The sequence below is a fragment of the Thermobia domestica genome, chromosome 12 (genome assembly GCF_964235325.1).
Source record: "Thermobia domestica chromosome 12, izTheDome1.hap1.1, whole genome shotgun sequence".
NCBI lineage: Eukaryota > Metazoa > Arthropoda > Insecta > Zygentoma > Lepismatidae > Thermobia > Thermobia domestica.
The window spans coordinates 56,149,230-56,173,913 of record NC_137465.1 but is presented as its reverse complement, the minus strand read 5'-3'; the positions used below and the strand labels follow the sequence as shown (position 1 = coordinate 56,173,913).

The window sequence follows — 24,684 nt, the reverse complement described above, 5'->3', positions numbered from 1 at the left end:
TGCTCATAACTTAACAATGGACAACATTGATCGAAATGAGCGATTTCTGACAAATTGCTCCGCTGACAAATTGCTCTTTGGATAATTCCACAATTCAAACATCTGAATGTGTTACTAACAAAGAAAGAAGAAAAGTATAATTCATTTCTTATTATTACTTTTGAAATTACAACTTTTGAGTTGAATTTCCACTCGTTTCACACACTACCGGGAATGTCCATAGCGTAAGTCTCTGAGATGCACAATGAGATTGAAATCCGGGCTTCTCGGTGGTTGTTTCAGCAGGAAGAAATTGAATTCTCCTCCAAACTGATGGTGGCCAACCGGGATCTGTTACGAGGGTGGTTGTCCTGCTGGTACACTCCACTTTCACTCGTATGACAGAAATAAAGATATAGTTGACTCTGGTGATCTTTGTACTTCGATACAATACGGGTGAATAGTAGGTACCAACGGTCCAAAACATTGCTTACGGAAAAACTTCTATAAATCAACATGATCTCCGTTATCTTGTACAATTCCAACCTGGCATGATTTCGTTGGGCTGGCACCAAATTATAGATCATTATCGGCGTGAAGAGATTGAAATCGAGACTCATCGCACCACGAAAAATGTTCGTAAAAGTGTAAGTGTTCGTAAAATCTTGATGAACATATTTATGGGTTATCACGTTTCACTCCCGTATATTATTCGTATTATATTCAAACCTAAATTTCCCATCCATTACTGAAAAAAATATACTACAAAAACAACTTTTGCATATTTTTATAAGTTTATGAATGCTTCTTTTGTGATTTTTTTATAGTTGGTTATTACTGTTATGCAATTTCAATCAAAGAAAAATTATAAATATTGTTTCGCCTTAATAATGTTTACTATCGATAAAATACATCGAAATATTGTAGTTTTTTGGGGGGGGGAGGAGGGTTCATACAAATCTCACGAGAGGCATTTATCGAAATCAGAAGTATCTTTGGTATTTATTTGTGTATAAATGGGTAAGAGCCAAAGTGGACTCAAATAATTCGTATCTTCATTTACTTTTCTTAATGATAAGCAAATTAAGTCTATTTCTTCTTCTCGTATTTCTTTAACTTGGACTAAAAAAAGCCGTAATGAACTAACTTGGACTAAATTAGTACTTCTGTATTCTGCAGCATTTTGAAATTGTCCATATGTAATTCTGTATTACGGTTTCACTTGTGCAACTGGTTATCTTTTTGTCCTTCTGAAATGACTCTTGACACTTACATTAACAAGTACCTAAAGATCAGCACAACGTATTTTTTTTACCAGGAGTCCTTCATGAGTGAGTCGGCAGACATATCGCATTTGTGGTCAATTATAAATAGTCCCGGTTTCGAGTTCAAATGGAGGACAGTTTCTGTCGGATGCAAGCCGACAAGGGATCTGATTCCGCTTTAAGCTTATGTGACCTTTTCCAGCATAACCCAGTTGTTACTTAATAACACCAAGATGAAACAAACTTATTTCTCTCCATATGTGATATAAATTCATACAGCAAATTATTTTTAAAAAACCTGGTTTAAACCCAAAAAATACCGAGTTTAAACAAAAAAGACGGGTTTATTGTTTTTTTTTTAAAAAAAAAACATGGTGTTTGCAAACCCTGCATCACACCATGCTACTCGTTTTTATGGGCCAGTCACGGCATTCTGCTGCCAGTGTAAAACATTAGCCGTAGTGACATATAATGACAAGTAGTAACCTCGTGGGTTATCAGCTTCTGAAGTCCATACGATGAAGCGAACGTTGTCTACTAACTATCCGGCTGAACCCCTTATTCAGTTGGGTGTCCGTCTTGCCTGAGGTTTACTGGTGTTCGGTGCAGTAAGCAAAGTTATGAAAACATGTATACCTTGTTCTCTTACATGTGAGTTTCTTTTTACATTGTTAAATTACTGTAGATTTCCAAAGTATGCAGATTCAATATTGAAACGGGAAATATATCTATAACTTACGGCAGGAACAGAGTGATAGTGTGAGACATGCAACCTGCTTATCGGAAGCTGAATTCACATCAAAAACGATTTCTCATTATCTCTTACGATTTTTAATATTTAGGAATCAATATTGAAACCGAAAGTTGTACTAGTTCTTACTTTAATAGAAGACTCAAGCTGAGATGAAATCTATTCTTAAGATTTGGTATCCATACCATAAATCGTTTGGATCGTTGGAGAACATGTCGATATATATATGATATATGAGTGGATCAATGGGAAAACCCGTTAAATTAACCTTTTTTTAAAAAAAAAAATGAGATAGTGGCTGCTCTGGAAAAATTACTTATTTCCAAATAGTATTCAGTAGAAAAACCATTTTAACTAGTTAAAAATTCAGATTGAAATATGTGCCAATTATCAAAACTTGTTAAATCCATCATGGCAACAGATCTAAAACCAGTTAAATCCCTCTACCATATTCAGTTTCATAAACTATTAAACCTGCAAATAACCTCATGAGAAAAGCAGAATCAAACCCGATTAATTCCATATTTCAAACAATTTGAGGTTTCGTACTGTATAGGATTAGTTTAGTAATCTGAATATTTATTACAACTCTTCGTAAATCATTCGAAATTTTATTTGACAGAATTTGAAGTGTGTGCTTTCATTATTTTTTATTTTTGGACTGAAAATTGAAAAGAAATGAAAATGAAATCTTTAATTTTACGTCCCACGGTTACGCCGGTTAGGCTAAAGGAGACGGTGATGATGAGAAATGAATGAAATAGTGGAATGAAGAAAGTGGGAGGAAACGGGAGAACCGCGAGAAAACACACGAGCACGGTGTTGGTCCACCACAAAGTCCACACGGCGCGAGCTTGGATCGAACCAGGGACCCCAAGTGCTGGAGGTGAACGCTCTAATACTGAGCTACCGCGCACCCTGGACTGAAAATGGAGACACTATACGTCTTAACCTAACTGTTCGTAAAACTTTTATATGCTTATTTGCTTTTCTTTAATGATTACTAGGCAAATGCACGCAAAATCGAAAGAAAGCCATACTCTAGGCAGCGATGATCATAACTTTGTTATCAGACAATACATGCTTCTGGTACACTCCGCATAAAAAAAGCGACAGCTAACGCCGTGCAAGTAGGCAACCCAATAAACACCTTCTTATCCCATAATCGTGTCGTGTGACCCCCTCGCTCTCCTCCTTTCTTCTCTCCCATACTAAAATTAGCTAACAACATGAACGCAATTCTAATTTCAAACGACACATGTATTAATATCAATAAAATAAAATAACAAAACCGGGACGAAACAAGATTCATAAGTTAATTTACGGAGAAACTGAAACACACACAATAAAAAATTGAAACCAATGGATGTCTATTACACAGAGGTTCAGAAATGAGGCAGAGGGAGAGAAGGCGAGAGAAGAACTAAAAGAAAAGAGAGAACAGATAAAAATGTGAAATTTTAAACTTAGTAAGAAAAGAGCCAGACATTATAAAGTTACGTTACCAGAAATCCAACAGTAATATAGAAATAACGTTTGTTTTTCAGGACTCTTCAAATATATAGAGGATGCTTGAAACATACATTAAGTCACTTTTAAAAAGGATAGCATACTCAATTTCCAGTAGAACTGTAGATCTCACAGACACATCTGAGATAATGTCAACAGTTTAACACATGCTTTGTTTCCGCGTGGTTCGGTTGTAAATTCGATAGTGTTCATTGGACGCACTGATGCAAACTACATTCTAATAAACCCAGTAGATAGCGTAGGTAATATCTTCCATTTCAGACTGCTAATGCAAAGTGAACGAAAAAAGAAAAAAACAAAAAGGAAAAGGACGAAAGAAAGAAAGATAAAATTGAATGAGTGCTATTTTACTGGTAAATTTTTATCAGAAATATTCTATATTAAAAGTCCATACCGTATCATAATGAAAAGTTACAAATGTTCAAATGGAAAATTGGATGTTCCTTATAGATGTAACAGACCTTGCATGTTTCAAATTTCAACGTGAATAAATCACATTGAATTATAAGATGGAAACAAATTTGTGTCGAATTAGCATAAATAAAATTTTGTTTTCAAATAATCAAAGAGGTTACCATTTTTTAGTCTTTTCCGAAGATTTATCCGTCCCGAACATCCAGCATCACTTTCATCTCTTGCTGATATAACGTAATTTGCACAGATAGAATGAATACGCTAGAGCTCAAACGGATCATAGTGTCAATCGGATGATGTTGGTTAGCTTATGGACCACCACCGGGTCGAGGATTCAAACCTCTAGTGTCCCGGTAATTCGACTGAGACTCGGTAACCCAGATGACAAAAAATATATATTTTGCAAATTCCGTTGCGTTTAAACAGTATTTCTTTCAGAGATGACCAAGACTGGAGATGTTATGCCTAGAGCACGAAAAACTTGACGCTGAAATTCCCAGTTAACTACATTTTCCAGACCAGCTTTATCGGTCTCTTGCTCCGCTTTAACTTTGGAACACGCACACACACACGCACATGAAGTGCGTGTTTACGTGAGAGAGAGGGGGGAGAAGTGAAAGATGCAACGACAGGATAGGGAAACGTGAAGAAAGAGAAGAGAGAGAGAGAGAGAAGGACGAATATAAATATGAAACATACTTTCCATTACAGTGTATGATGAAGAACGCACACATTGTTTATTCGAATTCTCACCAGTGATGCTTTGTAAGTTCCCCAACAGAAGATAAAGATCTGTTTGGAGTCATTATTTTACGCGAAAAAGTTATACTACCTGACGGGGAATCGAACCGAGATTTGCGGTTGGAAATCTGGTACTTAACCACTACACCACAGATTGCTTTGCCCAAACTTTGTTCAACAAATGCTGTAATATTTCTTTCTGAATACGATAATACGAAGTGTTTACTGCATATCAATGAAGTGTTTCGGATGTCCTGGTAAATCCCTTTCACTTTCCCAACCAACATTCGTAAATCGTCTCTATCATGATAAAGGTGTTTGCTTGCACATTATTAAGCATTGCACGTCTAATATGAGAAATCGATTCTTCATTATCACTTTGTGAAGAATGCAATTTTGGCGTGAACAGGATTTGAACCTATGCTGGACAGCTATATTAGTCGTAAATCCATTACGTTACCGCTACACTATCATGCCACCTGAAACTAGAACCGAAATATTACTTACTTTAGCCTTGATCATTGGAACGCTCAAGCTTCTTTCTGTAAGGTTATTTGAACTTAAGTGAACATCAAATTTCATTTATTCAGCGACCTGGAGAGAAATTAGTGCCCACTAATAAAGAAAACCACATTCCATCCAGGAAAAAATGCAGAAATAAAAACATATTATGCAGTTATTTTCGCCGTGCAAATTCAAAATTACGCGAATAATAATAATAATAATAATAATAATAATAATAATAATAATAATAATAATAATAATAATAATAATAATAATAATAATAATAATAACCTTTATTATAAAATTGAAAGTGATTGTGATTTATGGTCTCTTGAACCACCCGACCGATCTCGATCAAATATTCAACATTGATAATGTTTGGACCTGGGAGTACTTTTATCTATTCGTTTGGATGTTGTTACTTAGGGGAGGGAGAGGGTGGAAAAATATATATAAAAGAAGAAAACTTAATAAGTCTTGGATCAAACGACCAATCTGGATTAAATTTTCAACATAGATTACGTTTGTGCATGGAATGCTTTTACTCATTTCACTTTGATATTGGAATGTAGGGAAGGAGGAGGACGGGAATATATATTAAAATCAATGTAAATAAAAATAAAAGTGACTATGTTAATGAGTTAATAAGTCTTGAACCACCGGACAGATCTGCATCAATTTTTGAACATGGATGAAGTTCGAGCCTGGAGTGGTTTTCATCATATCACTTTGACGGTAAAACTTAGGGGAGTGGAGGGGAGGGGAAAGATATATAAAAATAAATAAAACTTAAAAACTCTTGAACCACGCGACCTATCTCGATCAAATTTTTAATATAGATGAGGTTCGGGTCTGATATGGTTTTTATTATTTCACTTTGATGCTAGAACTTAGAGAAGGGGAATGGGAAAGCGATATATATAAACATAAATAAAAAAAATGAAATGAAATCTTTGAGTTTTACGTCCCACGTTTATGCGGGTTAGGCTAAAGGAGACAGTGATAATGAGTAATGAATGAAATGGTGGAATGAAGAAAGTGGGAGAAAACGGGAGAACCTCGAGAAAACCCACGCACACGGTGTTTGTCCACCACAAAGTTCACTTGGGGAGGACTGGGATCAAACCCGGGACCCCAAGCACCAGAGGTTAACGCTCTCACACCGTGCCGCCGCGGCCCCCAAAACATAAATAAAATTTAATATCTTGAAGCACCGTACTAATCTCGATAAAATTTTCAACCTAGATGAAGTTCGAACCCGAGATGGTTTTCTTCATATCATTTTAATGGTTTAACTAAAGGAAGGGTGAAGGATAGCAACATTTAGAGGAGAACGAAAAATGACCGATATTAGTATCGACTCTATAATTTTTTGAATCGCTGACATGAACAGTGACACATTTAATGCCGTTTAAATCGAAATTCAGCCCGCAACATGGAGATCAAAATGACCAATATCATTGTCTAATTCATAGTTTTCCGGATGGCTGAGATGAACAATGACACGGAAGATGCCGTGCTCCGCAACATGGGAAGGGGAGGGGATATATAAAACTCATCGAAAATGACCGATATCAAAGAGTGCTTTAGTAATAGTAAAAAGTGACTGAATAACGGAGCATATTATTATTTTTTCTCAATTTAGCCCAGCAAAGCGACCAATAGATGCTAATAATAATAATAATAATAATAATAATAATAATAATAATAATAATAATAATAAGTGCCATTGAGAACATTAACAATTCGAATCTTCGTAAAGCTGCTGTCAACCTGATGAAACGTGTGAACCAGCGTTTGAATCAAATCAGGGGACACTCCCAGCTTCCGCTGTAGATCTGGTAACTCATTTCTGATAGTAGCAGTGTTGTCGGGTGCATGGAAGTAAACGTGTTATCATGATAATTTTAAAGTTTGTTTTTCATTGTTTACACATAATGTAGACAGATCCTTAACACATCTTTTGATGCACTGAAACATCAGCAAAGTTGCCAATTCAGTGTATTAATTTATGAAAACTACGATTTCCCTAGTTCCCCCTTACAGAAGCCTCATCCGATTAGTTAATGGTAGATATGAAAAATTCTTTTTTCTGTTCCATAGTTTCCAAGCCACTCCAAATAAACAAACTGAAAATTAACGACAGAACACTATACGTGTGAGTTATGAGTCCATTTACATGTTTTGCAAAAAAAAATATTTATACCTTCGGTTGCATCTGGCAACACTGTGCGGTTCCTAGTGTACTTCAATCGTTGCTTCTTAGTTTAAAAAATATATGAATGAACAAGTCTTCATTTTGGTATAACCATTATTCGTGTATCACTTCAGGTTCAAAAATTCTACTATCCCAAACTCTGTGTTCCATTGTATATTGGGCACCCTGTAGAAGTCAATATTTGCACATATTGGAACAATTATCAATAAATTTTTGCCTTGACATTAAAAGAGTGAAATTGGGAGTTTGATACTCACCTTATTTGCTCTTTTACACACGGTCATCGTGTAAAGTAACACAAAATTACTTTTGAAGTTGTCTTTCAAATTTCACAGTCATTAGTTGGTGAAAGTGTCACATTGAATAGAAAAACTATTGCTTGGTAGTGTAAATGTCGTAAGCATCCGAATAAAAGTGCCTACTTTTCATTGAAATCTTAATATTTGGAAAGAAGATGACTGATGACATTGCAAACTAAACAAACTGATACTTTTATTGGATATGTCACCATGCTTTATCTTCATCGCATCACGATGTTTATATGAGAAACCTCTGTAATAGAGCGTAGTCGCGCTTTGACCATATAATCAGTGCGGATTACTCCCACAAAACTGAAAACAGCACTACCGACTCTTTGCTGTTTCTGAAAAGAGATAAGAACAGTTTTACACTTTCACTCATCTCAGACATATCTTCAAACCTCTTGTATCAAGAAACATAAAACATTCAAATTTGTAATTTAAGATGTGAACATTATTTTGTACGAAAATTTCATTCATCTAACGCACTACTCTCGATACGAAGGAAAACGCTTATTGTTAAGCCTTTGCATATACTGCAGATATTTCATTACAGTAAAAACTCATTTTACCAAAAACTTGTATTGGGCAAAATACTGTACTATATTTGTAACGGAAGTTATATTTAAATTCTCTAAAGTATACTTACACATTTTTATAAAACGTCTACTAGCAGCATTATATATTTTGGAAATTTCTAACTATGATATTTTCCAGATACTCACAACGAAAGATTTGGAAACAAAGAAGTTGTTGCGTCTGGTGGAAGCTTAATATTTCATAAAGTAAGTAATTTTATACTTACCACAGAGTCAGGAACAAATTATTTTGCTTTGTTTCTTTCTTTAATTTATTACCAATATAATGATTGATTTAGGATTTTAGCACTTTAGATTTCTGGGTTCTCGGCATCTAAGGCTATTTAGCCTATCACGTTTTGAGGGATGCCGTCCCTCGACGACACACTATCCGGGGAAAGGAAAGGAACGCCCTGGGACCTATAAGTTAGGTACCACCCCTGGGACCTATAAGTTAGGTACCATCCAGAACTGTATAATTATTGATATTTTATTATTATACAGGGTGTCCGAGAAGTCCTTCCCTGATTACAGAAATTGATAACTCAGGCTAGAAATAAGATAGAAATATGAAACTGGTGTTGAATTGTTTACAAACTATAAAAGTTTTGGTCACATCAGTACACTTCCACATGAGCACCCTTGGTAGCACGTAGCACATCTAGGTGATATTCAATTTCCATCCACACATTAGCCAACATCACTGGAGGGATCGATGCTACGACTGTGGTTATTCGTTGCTGAAGGGTTTTAAGATCTGGTACACGTGTTCGGTAGACCTCATCCTTGACATAACCCCATAAAAAGAAGTCTAATGGGGTTATGTCAGGAGAGCATGGAGGCCAAGCTGTTGGTCCATCACGACCAATCCATCGCCCAGGAAATGTCCTATGGCTTCTTACTTACGTACTACAAACCTAAAACAAACAAAATTGAGACTTGGTAAAACAGAACAAACCTAACACAGACAAAAACTTTTATAGTTTGTAAACAATTCAACACCAGTTTGTGATCAATTTCTGTAATCAGGGAAGGACTTCTCGGACACCCTGTATATATAGGCCTTCGGAAAAATATTTTTATGCTTCAAGATGGATATTACCTTTTCAGATGATTTTCATCGAATTATTTCAAGAAAACATCCTAGTTGTAAAGCAGTGGTAATGGTAAAGCCCTCCCAAAGTAAGTCAGGATCATAGTATGCATCATCTCCTATCAAAAACCATTGCTTATAGTACTCACAATTTATTTCATGAATAATGGGATAATGCGTACTGAATTTCTAATAGATTCACCAGTGTAAATCCTTACGGAATACGTAAAGGTCTTCAGGGGATCGTAGATTTAATATAGTTTAAGGTTTCGGGGACGGAAACCTTCTCAAAAATTAAAGAGTGGCATCAGATGAGTGCGTTGAGTTAAAGGTTGTACGAATAATTTTAGTAGAGAACTGATTTTTGGAATAATGCATGGACTTATTTTTCCATATGTGGATTAAAATTAGAGCTTTGTTCCTCTCTGAGAGAATAAGAATTTTAGAAAAAGTTATATCACTGCAATTTTCTGGTATGGTACTTTAAAAGCATCTAAATCGTAGTATCAAGTAGAATGGTAGCCAGCACAAACGGAAAAGAGTGACATCTAATATGAAACTTGGTGTTTAAAATTAGACTAATTTTTAAAATGGAGGTGGAACGCTAGCACCGAAGTTCGTTTCACTGATATTTTAGATAATAATAATAATAATAATAATAATAATAATAATAATAATAATAATAATAATAATAATAATAATAATAATTAAATGTAGTAATGTGTATTTTTTTAAATATATGTGTACTGTGTATTTTTATGTGTACAATTGTCCTTTCGTTTGATCGACATTCCCGTCAGTGAACACTTACTCGCTGTGAACACTGATTTCGGAATGCTTATCAAACGAAAGGACAACTGTCTCCTGTATAAGTTGACAGTTAATACAAAAATAAACATGATTGAATATCATTGATATAGCAAGCAGCAAGAGCAAGGAGTACTTACGGACTTTTTTTTTTGTTAAGTGTGCATTGTGACTTTCCTCGCCTTCTGTTCATAGCGGCTTCTTCAACAGTGCTGCGGTGGGTGTGATAAGGCAGTGTTATAACTAGAGGAAAAAAACGAGCTTGAGATCCTTTGTTTAGACTAACCATTCATTCCACTTTGTTTTACTTCACAACAACAAATTTCCAGTTGAATTTATTAACAAAACACCTCCTAGAGTATGATGTCATTACTTAATACTTTGAACCCCTTCTGCTCAAAAACATAAAACGAGCTTTGTTGTGTGTTATGGTATACCAAAATTTCAGATTTTTTCGTCCAAGACCATTGGAGATATTGGACAGTGAAACATGCCAAATTGGCATAATTCCCCAACTTTACGATCTTTTTAGGCCTTTGGGAGCAGCTACAGGTCTAAATTTTTGTGTATTAACTTATGACCCCGAACTACATGCACAAACTAATTCAGACCTCCACAGCAGTTTTTCCTCTTCCCAAACATGTCTTCAATGTCCAAAGATGTTACTTCACCCCTTTCAAGTGGTTTTAGGCAAAATTGTTAAAAGATCAAAGTTTTAGCTGTGCACGAATTGGAGACATCCGGCAACTTTCAATTTGGTAGGACAAATACATGCTAAAGTTATATATTCATGAAAGAATTAATTTTATCTTGAAAAGGTCGAGCGGCATTTTTTTTCTCGATGACTTTGCATGGATTGACCGTATAATGTTTTCATCACCAAGTAATAATAATAAATTATTCTGTCGTAGTGTGAGACAACTTTATTAGTATAAGCAAAAAGTAAAATAATTTGTTAATATGCTGTGAGTTTTTTTTTTTTTTTTTTTTTTTTTTAAGATTCCAGAGGAACTGAATACTTGATATTTTTAACTGGATTCTTCCAATCATCTGACCGGATCAGTTGGTATTGCTTTTATGTCAGACCTTACTTATGACTGTTATCCAAGGAGTGTCGATGAGTATTAAGGTAAATAATTAATTAATGTTTTCTTAACTTAAAATGGAACGTTTTAGTGTCGAGTCCAACGGACGGAAAACAACTTTTTTGTAACAAGGTCCATCTTATTTTTATTCTTAATTTTATAATTGAGATTTCGGTTTAATTAGGAAAGTGAAAGTGAAAGATAGTATGGTACTCTCCTTGCACAGAACTTTCCAGGTGACGTCACCCTACAGGTTGGCAACATTGCTGTCCAGTTGGCGAGCCTACGTAGCGGCTATTCTCGGCAAGTAGCGAGAGAGACTTGTTCACTTCGTACTCTACGGCCGCAGGAGCAGGTGGGAACTGGGAATTCAGTGTTGGAGGAGCAAGTAGTGAGCTCCAAGTGAAGAAAGAAGTAGAAAACACGTGCTGCACGGCAAACAATTATAAATATCACAGTTTGTAGGAACAGTGGACGAATATTTTGAACAACTATTTACTTATCTATTCTTGCACTATAAAATACTTTAATTGTATATTTAAATATTTAGTGCTCAGCCTAATAAATATTGTGATTTCAATTCAGTTGTTTTCGATCATCTACCTGGTTAATAGTCACATGCCATTAGCTATTAGCTTTCCTTGCATGGGTTCTATCTACGTTTCAGAGTGATTAACGAGGAAGCGTATTCCTGCTGTTAGCTACCTTGGCCGACAATGGGGTTGTGAGGGTTTGTTGGTCCGCGGATCATTTAATTTCGAGTATTACTTCATGATTCTTTTAATTAAATGTGGGCAAGCGCCCACAATAAATACCTTGGCGAACTGCTGGGGCAATATAGGCCCTTACTTAATTATATCGTACAGTTGTACTGGGTTATGTTAGTAGAAGATAACTCATCGTGGTAGTACCCGATACGGACCGAAAGAGTAGGAAAATGTAAACTTCGGCTTACTTGTGTGTTATAAGAGACGCTGAGAGCAGTCTCCATTAAGGTCAAAGAACTTCAGCTCACGTCACAGCATATTAGTTGACACTGCCTGTGACTCTCACGGGTGTTATTCTGGATGGTGTAGGTAATATTTTGCTGCTTTGCAGTCAAATTGTGCTGTTTATTAGCATACACCTATTGCTTTAAGCATCCCGATTCAAAAGATAAAAATCATAGCAAGATAAATTCGGGGAGCAAAGGGTCATGACCTCTTGCTTACTTTACGCTTTTCTGCAAACAGTTGATGCACCAACGCCAAGGATTCTTTCAAAGTGTGGCATGTGCCTTTATCTAGTAGTAAATGTTACTGTATTCTTTCTTGTGATGCCAGTTCGTGACAAAAGTGTTCCAAGAAATCATGATAAACTTCACTGTTCACTTTTGAGTGAAAGAACACTGGACTCACTACACGTATATATCCCTGAAACTCCGTACCAAACACGAACTTTTTGATAATAAAGTTTTTTTTTTTTGTCCAAGATGTGTGGATTCTCAGCAGATTAGTGCTGCGTATTTGGGATATTAGCGTATCCTGAGAAACGGAACAACGCTTAGTGGGACATAAACTATAGGAGAGGCTCCAAATATCCGTCAATAACCAATTACAGTACGTAACCCGTTCTTCTGTGTTTGTTTCCTTCAGTTCCTGTACATGTGTCTCTCGGTATAGTTTTTAAAAAAAGCATCAGCATTGGCTGACATGTTCTTCGTGACATACCGACCTACTGAGATAATTTCTGAGTAGACTTTTGTGGGTTTCTTGTTATCTGGTGCAGAATATGACGAACAATTTTCGGTGTTCGGACAGACTTTGGTTTTCGCCCACTCGCATTCGCTACCTGATTTGACGCCATTTTTTGACCAGAGTCTGAACACAGTATTTCGCAGGTGGTTTTTTTCCTGGGTATTAGAAGTGAAAGCATATTGTATAATCTTAATTGGAATCGTGCACACACGTATTCTGTCGCCGTCCCAATTCGTTTCTCCATGGACAACATCACCTTCTCGATGCAACTTGTTTATCAGGTATATCAGAGCTGTAAAGGCGGTAAATTGGGTTTTCAGGGGAATTTGATTCCCAAAGCGAGAATGCTTACCAGTTAGTCACAAAGAATGAATGAAAGAGATACCTGGTGCAAATGCCACGTGCTTGTATTATATTAATATAAATGTATATACAAATATATATTAATTATTATAAGTTAATTAGGATTATCTCCAGGGCTGGGTAAAATTTATTTTATAGTATTTATTTGTATTCCTATGTTAAGTTCATTATTATTATTGTGTGTATAATTCTGTATATTCTATGTATTTTTTTATTTAGTGCATCTGATCATGTTAACGAAAAAGTCTGTCTCTCCTTCTTCTAGCTATTTTATGTAAACTAATTTATTTTTCAAGTACACTGCAAAAGATACAGAGACTACTTTTAGACACAGTAGAACACTGTCAGATACTGTGTTGTCCAAGTATGTCCGGGATGTATGTACAAAATGTGCAAACTCTATATCATCAATGTCACTGACGACGCAGTGAGATGATACATAGGTATCTGGAATAGGCTTAACTCTGGACAAATATATTTCCAAAATATAAATACACCTCTACTAACTATACTAGGAAATTTTCTGAAGCTACGTGTGAAGACAAAGGAAATAAACAGGTATAACAGACAACAGGTATAAATTTGTTGTAACAAATTTGAAATATAGCATATAGAACATAAACAACTATTAACAAAGCAACAAAATAGGATTATACCAACAACGGCAAACATGAAAATTTCGAAGGTTAACTGTATCCAATTAGTAACCAACTTTAAGTTTCGAAAATCCCTCCTTAATTGAGCAAATTATTATTAACAAGATTTTCCAATTTCAATTCGCAAAATTTCTTACTGCTCAGACACTTCAGTAACATGAAAATGAGGGAGGAAGCAACTATACAAACAGGCTTTAAAGGAAGTTAAACTCCCAAAAAATGGGATCCAATATTTCCTCGCGCTTTTATAATTGATCCAAGAATTGTTTCATTTAAAGTCTTTCTCTTGCCTAAAAATGTAATTGTGCAAAAGGAAAACTAAACGAAGCTTTTCTAATTTTTACAATATAGCTGTTGCCCGATTACGCAGTAAAACAAGTTTCAGCATGTCTTATTGCTAGTAAAGCTTGCTTTTATTTCCAGAAAGCACGATGCAAGTTTCTTTTTTTATTTTCTTTCTGTATTAAATAGTCCGTCTTCTAGCCAAGAAAATATTACTTGCAAAACCAATCTAAGATTGAAGTAATTTAACGAAATATAATTTGGACCCATTTTCTCTTTCTACATTCTTAAGTTGAATCATTGAACATTATGAATATCCCAGGTGTAAGCAACAAGCTATGAAAGTTTAATGAAAATAAAATGTCTGCGGATTTAGTTTCAATTTTTCGCGGCCTCCAAGAGTTTATGGACTACAGATTGGAAAACACTGGTCTAAACGAAGCAAGACAAGATGGAATACCAACACCATAGATCACAGGCATCATGAGGAACACTAGATTTTGCGGGTGTAGGATTAGTTTTGCAATCCCTTGGTTGACCATGATCCTATCTGATCGCTTACGATTGTTGCAGGAGATGTGCTTTTCATCAGAAGACACAACTTTTGGCAGGAAACCTAAGTTACTCCTTACTCTAACTGAACTACTGTACATACATCCAGACAACGATCTTTCTTGCTCGGTGCCGCGAGCGACATATCTATGGTGTATAGATTTACACGAACACTTTTCCGATGGTATGCATCCACAATGTTTTGAGTATATCATCAGAACATAATCTCAGTCAGTGGCTGCGTGGGTCATCGGTATGAAATTTCCCAAACAAACAGAATGTGTGTTCTTTCACTGCTCCTAGCCCAAGTGCACTGTTGATGCGTTTTAGGGTTATGTGTGCGAAATGTCTCAGTTGGAACTCGTAATGGAAATCACTCAAAAGAAATCATGGTTATTTTCCATGGTGTACTTTCACCAAACCCTTTTCAACAACACATTGCTTCTTGACCGATTAAACACCTTAGCCTATGTTTAGAAAATTTATGTAATTTGTAATATTATACACGTGACCTACGACTATTCTTTCATTGCGTTATAGAAGTCAATATTTGCACATATTCGAAAAATTATCAATAAGTTTTTGCTTTCGCGTAAAAAGAGTGAAGTTGGAAGTTTGCTACTCACATTACTTGCTCTTTTCCACACGGTCATCGTGCAAAGTTACACAAAGTTACTCTTGAAATTGTCTTTCAAATTTCACCGTCATTACTTGGTGAAGGGTCACATTGACTAGAAAAACCATTGCTTGGTAGTGTAAATGTCGTAAGCATCCGAATAAAAGTGCCTACTTTTCATGGAAATTTTAACATTTGGAAAGAAGAAGACTGATGACATTGCAAACTAAACAAACTGATACTTTTATTGGATATGCCACCATGTTTACCTTCATCGCATCACGATGTTTATATGAGCAAACCCCTGTAATAGAGCCTAGTCGCGCTTTGACCATATAATCAGTGCGGATTACTCGCACAAAAACTGAAAACATTACCGTCTTGGTAGAACGCTGAGCACATACGTTTATGGATGGGTGTAATGTTTCAACTGTTTATTCATAACTTTAGTCTGTGAGTGATGTTGAAGTAGCCAGTATTCATCGATGGTCAGAAGACGATCATAAAATTCATTCTCATCGGTTACGCAGAGGGGCAATACTTCAGACGCACTACTGACTCTTTGCTGTTTCTGAAAAGAGATAAGAACAGTTTTACACTTTCACTCATCTCAGACATACCGGGGATAGACAAAAAATCTAAAAACCACTTCGTTCAAGACACGTAAGTTTGGCCCTCCACTGTACAACACGTGTTGCGGTTGCTGATAGTTTTTTGTTTTCAATGTGTCGTGTGGATCTTCCTCTTCCATCAGCAGTAACAACTTCACCTGTGAGTATCGTGGTATGAAAGTGGTGCGGTAAAATGGGCGACCTGACAGACTTGCAAAGAGGCATGATATGATCGTTTGTGCCCGTTTGGTTGGAGCTTCAATGGCATCAGTGGCGAACATTGTGAGGGTATCGAAAGGCACTGTGTCCAATGTCACGAGGGCATACACAATTCATGGGCAAACGACGTCTGCAAAAAACAACAGTGGTCGAAAGACAATCCTGTCAGATAGAGACCGGAGGGCATTAAAACGGATTGTGGCAGCTAAAACGAAGACCACTACAATGAAAATTACGTCTGAACTCAATTCCGGCCTATGGAACCCGGTTTCATCGAAAACAGTGCGACGGGAACTTCATAAAATGAAAATTCATGGCAGGGCCGCTATCGCAAAACCCCTGATCACAGCAGTAAATGCGAAGAGGCGTGTCCAGTGGTGCAAGGATCACAAGGCGTATGAGGCCATTTTGGGGGACCAAATTTTACCCATGGCCCAAATATTGTTCCTTGATGGTGATGGCATCTACCAAGATGATTTAGTACCCTGTTACGCTACAAAAACGGTGAAATCATGGTTTTGGGAACATGACCAGGATTTATCACACCTTCCCTGGGTCCCACAGTTACCAGATCTGAACATCATTGAGTCATTGTGGTGTGAGTTATAAAGGCGTGTTCGGTCTCATTACCTCCACCAGCATCCCTTAAGGAACTGGAGCATGTTTTGGAGGAACAATGGTACAAAATTCCACACACCACGATTCAGGAGCTGTATACGTCTATTCCTTATCGGATCAAAGCTCTTTTGGACGCAAAAGGAGGCCCCACACCATACTAGGTATGAATTTCACACTTTTACGAAACTTTTAGATTTTTTTTGTCCAACCCCTGTATCTTCACACCTCTTGTATTAAGAAACATAAAACGTTCAAATTTGTAACTGAAGTTGTGAACATATTTTGTACGAATATTTCATTCATTTAACGCCCTACTCTCCATACGAAGGAAAAAGCTTATTTTTAAACCTTTGTATATACTGCAGGTATTTCATTACAGTAAAAACTCATTTTACCAAAAACTTGTATTGGGCAAAATACTGTACTATATTTGTAACAGAAGTTCTATATTTAAATTCATATAGTATGTTTATACATTTTTATTATACACATACAAGCAGCATTATGGTATATTTTGGAAATTTCTAAGTATGATATTTTTCAGATACTCACAACGAAAGATTTGGAAGCAAAGATGATGTTGCGTCTGTTGGAAGCTGAATATTTCACAAAGTAAGTAATTTTATACTTACCACAGAGTCAGGAGTAAATTATTTTGCTTTGTTACTTTTTTAAATTTATTGCCAATATAATGATTGATTTAGGATTTTAGCACTTTAGATTTCTGGACTCTCGGCATCTAAGGCCATTTAGCCCGTCATGTTTTGAGGGATGACGTCCTTCGGCGAGCACACTATATGGGGGAAAGGGAAGGAAGTGGTCTGGGACCTATAAGTTAGTTACCACCTCGGCATTTGCCTCGTTTAAATGAGGAAAATCTCACTCTGGGTGGCTGGCCAAAAAAAGCGCTCCCACCGGGAATCGAATCCAGGACCGTATAATGATTGATATTTTATTATATATCTAGGCCTACCTATTCGATATACACCTATTTGATGTACAACTTAATGTGAGATGTATTTCATTAAACATTATTTGACACATATTAATTAAGTGAATTTTCTGATTGCATTTAAAGCTGCAAATCGATATTTATTTTAACGCAATTACTTTTATACAATTTGACAATATTATAACGTTAATTGAAATATTATCTCCAGTATTATAGAATTAATAATCGTATTCCCAAGGCATAGTTTACAACTTTAAAATTGGATTTGAAGCACCGTTGTTACCCTTGCTAACCACTCACATCTATCTATAACTGGAGAATAGCAAAGGGACAAATTTATTTCGCTAGTACGAAATAGTTTTTTTTCTATTATAAGATATAATATTAATAGTTCCAATAAACCGGTTTCTTCTTCAATTCTATTTCAATGTCCGAACTTTGTGAACAATATTTTTTATGATAATATTATTCATTAGTCAAATTTTACTCAAGTATTATTAACAACTATATCATGCAAATGAGTTTCGACAAAGTAAACAACATTTAATAGAAATGGGAGAAGAAATCAATGAAATCAATAAAAATTCCAGTTCACTTGAAAGAAAAGAAAACATTACCTTCTCGTAGCCTATTAATCCAGAGATGTCCTTGATACACTGTTGTTGAAAAATAACTATGTACTAAAAAGTGCTATAAATTGTGCAACATTGATTCTTGTTTATTAGAAAAGCATGTATATACATGTCCTTCCTTAAATAGGAAAACAAAATAATAAGTTAAATCGCAACATATGTCCTGGGTTGTTAACTAGTTTCATCAAACTGCCAGAAAAGTTAACCCTTAATTAGTCGCGTGCGGAATTTTGTTCCGCACTTTTACATTTTTGTTTTTGTTTTCCTTACTTTCGATCGTATGCTTTTGAACTTTTGTCTAGCTGTCTTTTAAAGTTTCATGATTAAACAACAATACATATTTGAATTGTTGCCCAAGCCACTAGTGAATATTTTGTTATTTATTTTGGAGTGATGCATTTTGCGGAGCAAAGTTCCGCGCGCGACTAAATAAGTTACCCTTTTTTTCTCCTACAAATTTTACGCTTTCTTTCAGTTTATTGTTTTTAGCCGACAACAATTAAGCGAAGACCAACAGGAAAACCAAATATTGTTGTGTCAAGTGTCAAAAATTTGTGTGCGGTGTGCATAAAGAAACTGTCACATATTGCAAACAATGTAATCATCAAGATAGAGTGAAAAAACCTGAAGACGAGGATATGTAAGTAGTATGGACATGTAAACCGAGAGGCAAAACCATAGTTTATATGAACGTTTCAAAATACATAAAAAACTATATTTCTTATCAGGTCTAATTATACATGTTATTATTCTTGTTATTTGAGAAAAAACGGAATAGTTCCTTCATTGTTTAGGTATTTATGTCTAACGTATTTTTATATTAGTTTAGGTCTTCATAGCATAAAATAAATTAAGACGCCTATTAAAACAAATATTTTAACCTAAAATTAAATATTTAAAAAAAATTACACGAGTTTTACTATGTAGTTATTATGCGGAACAAAAGTCCGCACGCGACTAATTAAGTAACTTTTTTCACGCGACTAGTTAAGGGTTAATACTATTCTAAAGGAAGACAATTTCCATGTTGGCAGTTACCTATTAAATCCATATACGCCCACTTTCTCCACTGTGCGAGGTTTCTATATGTACTACTATGAGCAAAATAAATGACGCGTCTCTTTATTTTGAAGTTTTTTGAAAATATCTCCGTTTTCTTTATATGTTCGAAATTTCGGAAGGTTTCCCCAGCAGGGCAGGTTAATAACAAACCCGTTTTTAATATTTGTGTTAGATATTAGCTTAAAATAAAGAAATTAGAAGCAAAAAACATTAAATCGACAGAAATCTCGAGAATTATCAACTCTGCTAAAGTGGGAAATTTTCAAGAACGCGAGGGAATTCTGCAGTTCAACACGAAGCAGCGACATCTATGTCATTGAGAGAAGCGTGGATTAGATCTACAAACGAAAATTTTAACGAAATATTTCTAGTATGTCTTATTATATGCATTATCAGCGAACTCCAAATATATGAATCTATGCTAAGTATTAACGTATAGATAGTGCAAATAGTGGAAATTACCTATGGAAAAAGACGAATTGTTAGCCCAATCGTAATGAAAAATCGTCTTTACTGTAGAACAGGTTCAGCTTACGTAAGAAAGCAAATAGCTGCCGGTGGCAATAGCCGAGTGGTCTCGGGCGTTCGGCTTCGGATCATGAGGCGCAATCCACTGGGGGTTCGAATCCCTCTGAAGAGCAAGGTCGGAATTTTAACTGTCCTGGATATGTATGTGTTCGTGTCCCTGTCGCATATGGTAAAGGTCGAAGAGGCCTTGTATACGGGGAAACCCGGGTTGCTCAGGAAACTGAGGTATGATCGGTTGATCTTTTAAAAAAAATAAAAAAATAGCTCAGTTAGATAAAACAACGAGTTTGTATACCGAAGGTAGACGGTTCGAATCCCGTGGAAGTACTGTTGTCATTTTTATCACTAAGGTTATTTTATTTATTTTTTATTTGGGAAAGAATCAAAATGTAACATATGTGTAAAACTCATGACGATACCAAAAAAAAAAAAAAGTTTGGATATTTTGATAACAGATTTCCCTATTAAATGTTTAATTTTCTCTATAAATATTTGTCTTAAATTGAAATTGTTTTGAATTTACTACATAAGCAAAGTTGCCCGAAGGAGGAGAGCTCAAATAATAGATATTCTACGTAAAAGCAACCTATTGTAGAATGATGATGCTTCTTACCTTCAGCACATAATCTTAACGTTAGAGAGTCAGAGAGAGAAAAATCCTGTTTTTCCTCCCCTATGACCACTCATCTTAAAGCTCTATCTATAATGATTCGCGTCACATAATTTCGGCTCTCCAAAGACATTCATATTTATTATTATTATTATTATTATTATTATTATTATTATTATTATTATTATTATTATTATTATTATTACTATTATTATTATTATTATTATTATTATTATTATTACTATTATTATTATTATTATTATTATTATTATTATTATTATTATTATTATTATTATTATTATTATTATTATTATTATTATTATTATTATTCCTGAATATGAGCCAGAGCCCACTCTGAAAAATTGCATCTGGCGTTCTGAGTGAAAGTTCTATGGGACTATTAGAAAAATATATTCCTGTTTCCACGCTGATGGTAGAATTTCTTAAACAGTTATTGAATTACGTTCGAAAGGTAGGCGTAAATAGCGCCCCCGCAACAATGTGGCGTGGGGACCGCACAAGCTGCAAGGCCAAAAAACATACAGAAAGTACGCCGGGGCAGAGCAGGCCAAATTTTCACACGGGCAAAGTGACTTTTTGGCGCCCTTCCCCTAGTAGTAGCCTATATTTTACATTTTATCATAGTGTTTTTAATAGTTTAAACCAGGAGCGTCATTTCAGATTTTGCTTTGGGGGGGGGGGGCAAGACCTCTTGATATAAGTAAAATTTCGCGTTTTTCACTGATTTACTACTATTCTAATGATAAAATCTATATACATCTCAAACTCAGGGGGGCAAATGCCCCTCCCTGCCCTCCCTAAATGACGCCCCTGTTTTAAACCCATTTTCAAAAAGAAATCCATTACCTAGAAAAACTTCACAAAGAATATGGCCCGCTATAAACAATACCAACTCCACCCCCTCTGGTCTAGTGGCTAGCACGCCTGCCCTCTGTGGTACCGGGTCCAATTCCCGGTGGATTACTGTTGAACGATAAAAGTGGTTCGGATTCCACTATAATTAGTATCCACATCTCCCTTGCACATTAAGGCATAACCGTGGAACGCTAAACTCAAGCAAACAAACAAACAATACTTAATTCCCGGCACTCTTTATTCTACATGCCATCTCTCAATTTTTCGATACAGCCCCCTTAGTACTATGAAACTCTCTTCTTCCATAGTGAGTAAAAAGATCATATAATTGCCACTACTTTACAAGAATATAAACCAAAAACGTCAGTAGAAAGCACATTGTAAAATTTACTTTTTGAGGCTCGTTTTGGTGCCCCTCTTTCTCTGGCACCCCGGGCAGTCGCCCGGCCCTTAGTCCGCCCTTGAAAGTACGGACGCATAACTAAGGACTGCGGAGGAGAGGTTAACCTTCATGTTATGCCGCTGGTTTGACGTGTTTGAAATGTTCAGTAAGTGATCGGTTAGTGAAATAATTTCGACGGTTACTGATGTTTAAAGTTTAGGTAAGACAAAGCTACCTAATCAAATACATTTGATATCGCGATGTCACAATTTGATTTTTCCTCACATAAAAAAGATAAAAACAATAGTAATAAAAACCCTTACTCGTACTGGGCTCCTAACTAACTAACAACCTAATTCTTACAGACTAGTTGCTCTGACCAACTGAGTTTCGATTTCTTACGCAAAAGAAGTCTGTTATATTAAGAGGCATGCTTTTCATTATCAAAACTGTTCGAAGTAATACGAACATGGCTTAAGAACAGAGACGGAACTGAATTACCACTCGATTGACCTTGAGGGCAAATCACCAAAGCGTAGCTATAAACGTAAGTTCCAGCATGCATTTCTCTGGAGTTGTGTTCAGTATTCCTATCTGCCAGTCATGCTTGTTCGTAGGAGTAATATGTTACAAACCTAACCTTTCGATAGAGCACAATGACAGAGAATCAGAGGAAAGAAACTCTTGCCATTGTGAACGTGGGATTCCACACTGTGCAATAAAACTGACGCGTCTCCTTGAAGTGATATTTCATCGAAAATAACTCGTTTTCCTTTATATAGTCTATCCGAAGTTTTTGAGGGTTTCAAAATGAGGAAATGTTACTGACAAACAAGAACGCATTTAGGGGTGGGTCTAGGGGGTCCGGACCCCCTCTGAAACCCCAACTTTTCTGTAAATTTAGCCTAATTTTGGGGATTATCTTTTAAAATTTTATTATAATTTATCCTAATATTGAAGTCGGACCCCTCCCGAAATAAATTACTGCATACGTGTCTCTGACAATTTTCAATATATTCGTTAAATAATAAAGTAAAATAACTAAATTAGGAGCAAAAAGCTTTAACACGGGCTAACTTTTGTCTACTGCCAATATTGCTAGAAGGGATATTAATAGCAAAAACTGCTAGTCAATGCTAAACCTTGGAACGTCATCCCGAACAACAAGTCTATTATTGAGAACTACATATGAAACATGTTATTAAAACTTATCCAGCTTTTATCTGGCATGAAATTATTATATACACCAAAATTCACTCTCCTAAAATGTGTATCTAAACAATGTACGAAGCAATGAAAATTTTTTATCGAAATATTTGGGCAGGAAACTCTAACAGCCAGCCATTTTATTTAAATCGTAATAAACCCTGTAACCGTACGTTAACGTGAGGACAAAGCTTGGTCCATTGGTAAATTGTTTGAAGAATAAAAACTCAATGTTCGTAGGTTCGAATCTATCCAGTCACCACAACATTTTATTCTTATATGTAACGATGAAATAAGAAAAAAATGTATAACCGTTAAGACAAAACTTCAACCAAGTCTGAAGAGAACAATACAAAATAGTAACACAATGACGTCAACCAAAAATTATTTCATGTAGCGTTTGGACGAAATTACAGCTGTTAACAATTGCAGAAATAAAAACAGGCTGATAGCTGTAATGCAATCTAGACTTCTGAATGCATTTACTTCCTGAAAACTTCCGTCTCGTCATTGGTATACCGTTAATCATTGTAAAACCTTTCAATTGGAAGTGAAATGACACAAACTAAAACAGTTTTAAATCAATAAATTATGTCTATGTGTAAAAGTAGGTGTCTTTTATCTGTAGTTCTGAGTTTCTTTTACTTTGAAGTGACAAATGAGAGAAGAAAGTATGGTGTTCGAAAAAAAAATCAAATTTGAGATTTCAACGAATTTACACGTATTATAGCCCCTAACACCGAAAAAGTTATTTTTCGATACATGTCTATCTGTTCGTCCATCCGTTCGCTACACTTTTCTGTGCACTCGCCTAGAGGCCATACCGTTCAACTTATCTGCACCAAATTTTAGTTTAAGATTTTCATAGTATTTCCTATAGTTTTTTTATTTCCCTCCTACTCCCAAAACAAGGGTAGTTTCCTGTACGATGAAAATAAAAAAAAAGATATTTTCTCATAACTGGCTCTAACGATCTTGTTTTCTTTCTTTTTTTTATAAATCAATATTTAATTAGCAACCCTATTTTGTGGTATAAGGCATTTATCTGAGAAAAATCTACAAGGGGTAGTTTATACTAAGGGGGTGAGTTTTTTCTCAGTGATTTTCTCAAAATGGTCTCAAATGTTTTCGTTCATATTTCATAAATAAAGATTTCATTAATAACTTATCAATATGGCATAACTCGTTTGTCCTAAAAAAATGCGAGGGGTAGTTTATTCTTGGTGGAGTGTTGTCTGGGCGATTTTCTCAAAAACGACTCAAAAGAGTTTATTCATATTTCAAAAATAAATATTTCGTTAATAACCGAACAATATGGCAAAACTCGTTTGTCCTGAAAAAATATGCGAGGGGTAGTTTACTCTTGGGGGTGTTTTTCCTCCACGGTTTTCTCAAAAATGAGTCAAGCAATTTTGTTCGTACTCAGAAATAAATATTTCATTAAAAACCTAGTAATATGGAATAACTCGCTTACCCTGAAAGAATCCTCAAGAGATAGTTTATTCGGGGAGTTATTTTT

General features: G+C 35.5%; 1 long non-coding RNA gene across 2 annotated transcripts in view; it reads left to right on the top strand.

Moving 5' to 3' along the window:
* The window catches only part of LOC145665714 (uncharacterized), a 147,428-nt gene that overhangs the window by 82,881 nt on the left and 39,863 nt on the right, over positions 1 to 24,684 (top strand). Inside the window, exons 8-10 of one of the 2 annotated variants that reach the window (XR_014127617.1) lie at positions 8,419 to 8,486; positions 11,179 to 11,308; positions 17,462 to 17,529. This is a non-coding gene — a long non-coding RNA (uncharacterized LOC145665714). The remainder of the gene's footprint in view (positions 1 to 8,418; positions 8,487 to 11,178; positions 11,309 to 17,461; positions 17,530 to 24,684) is intronic. The other variant, XR_014127618.1, reaches the window with a different exon arrangement.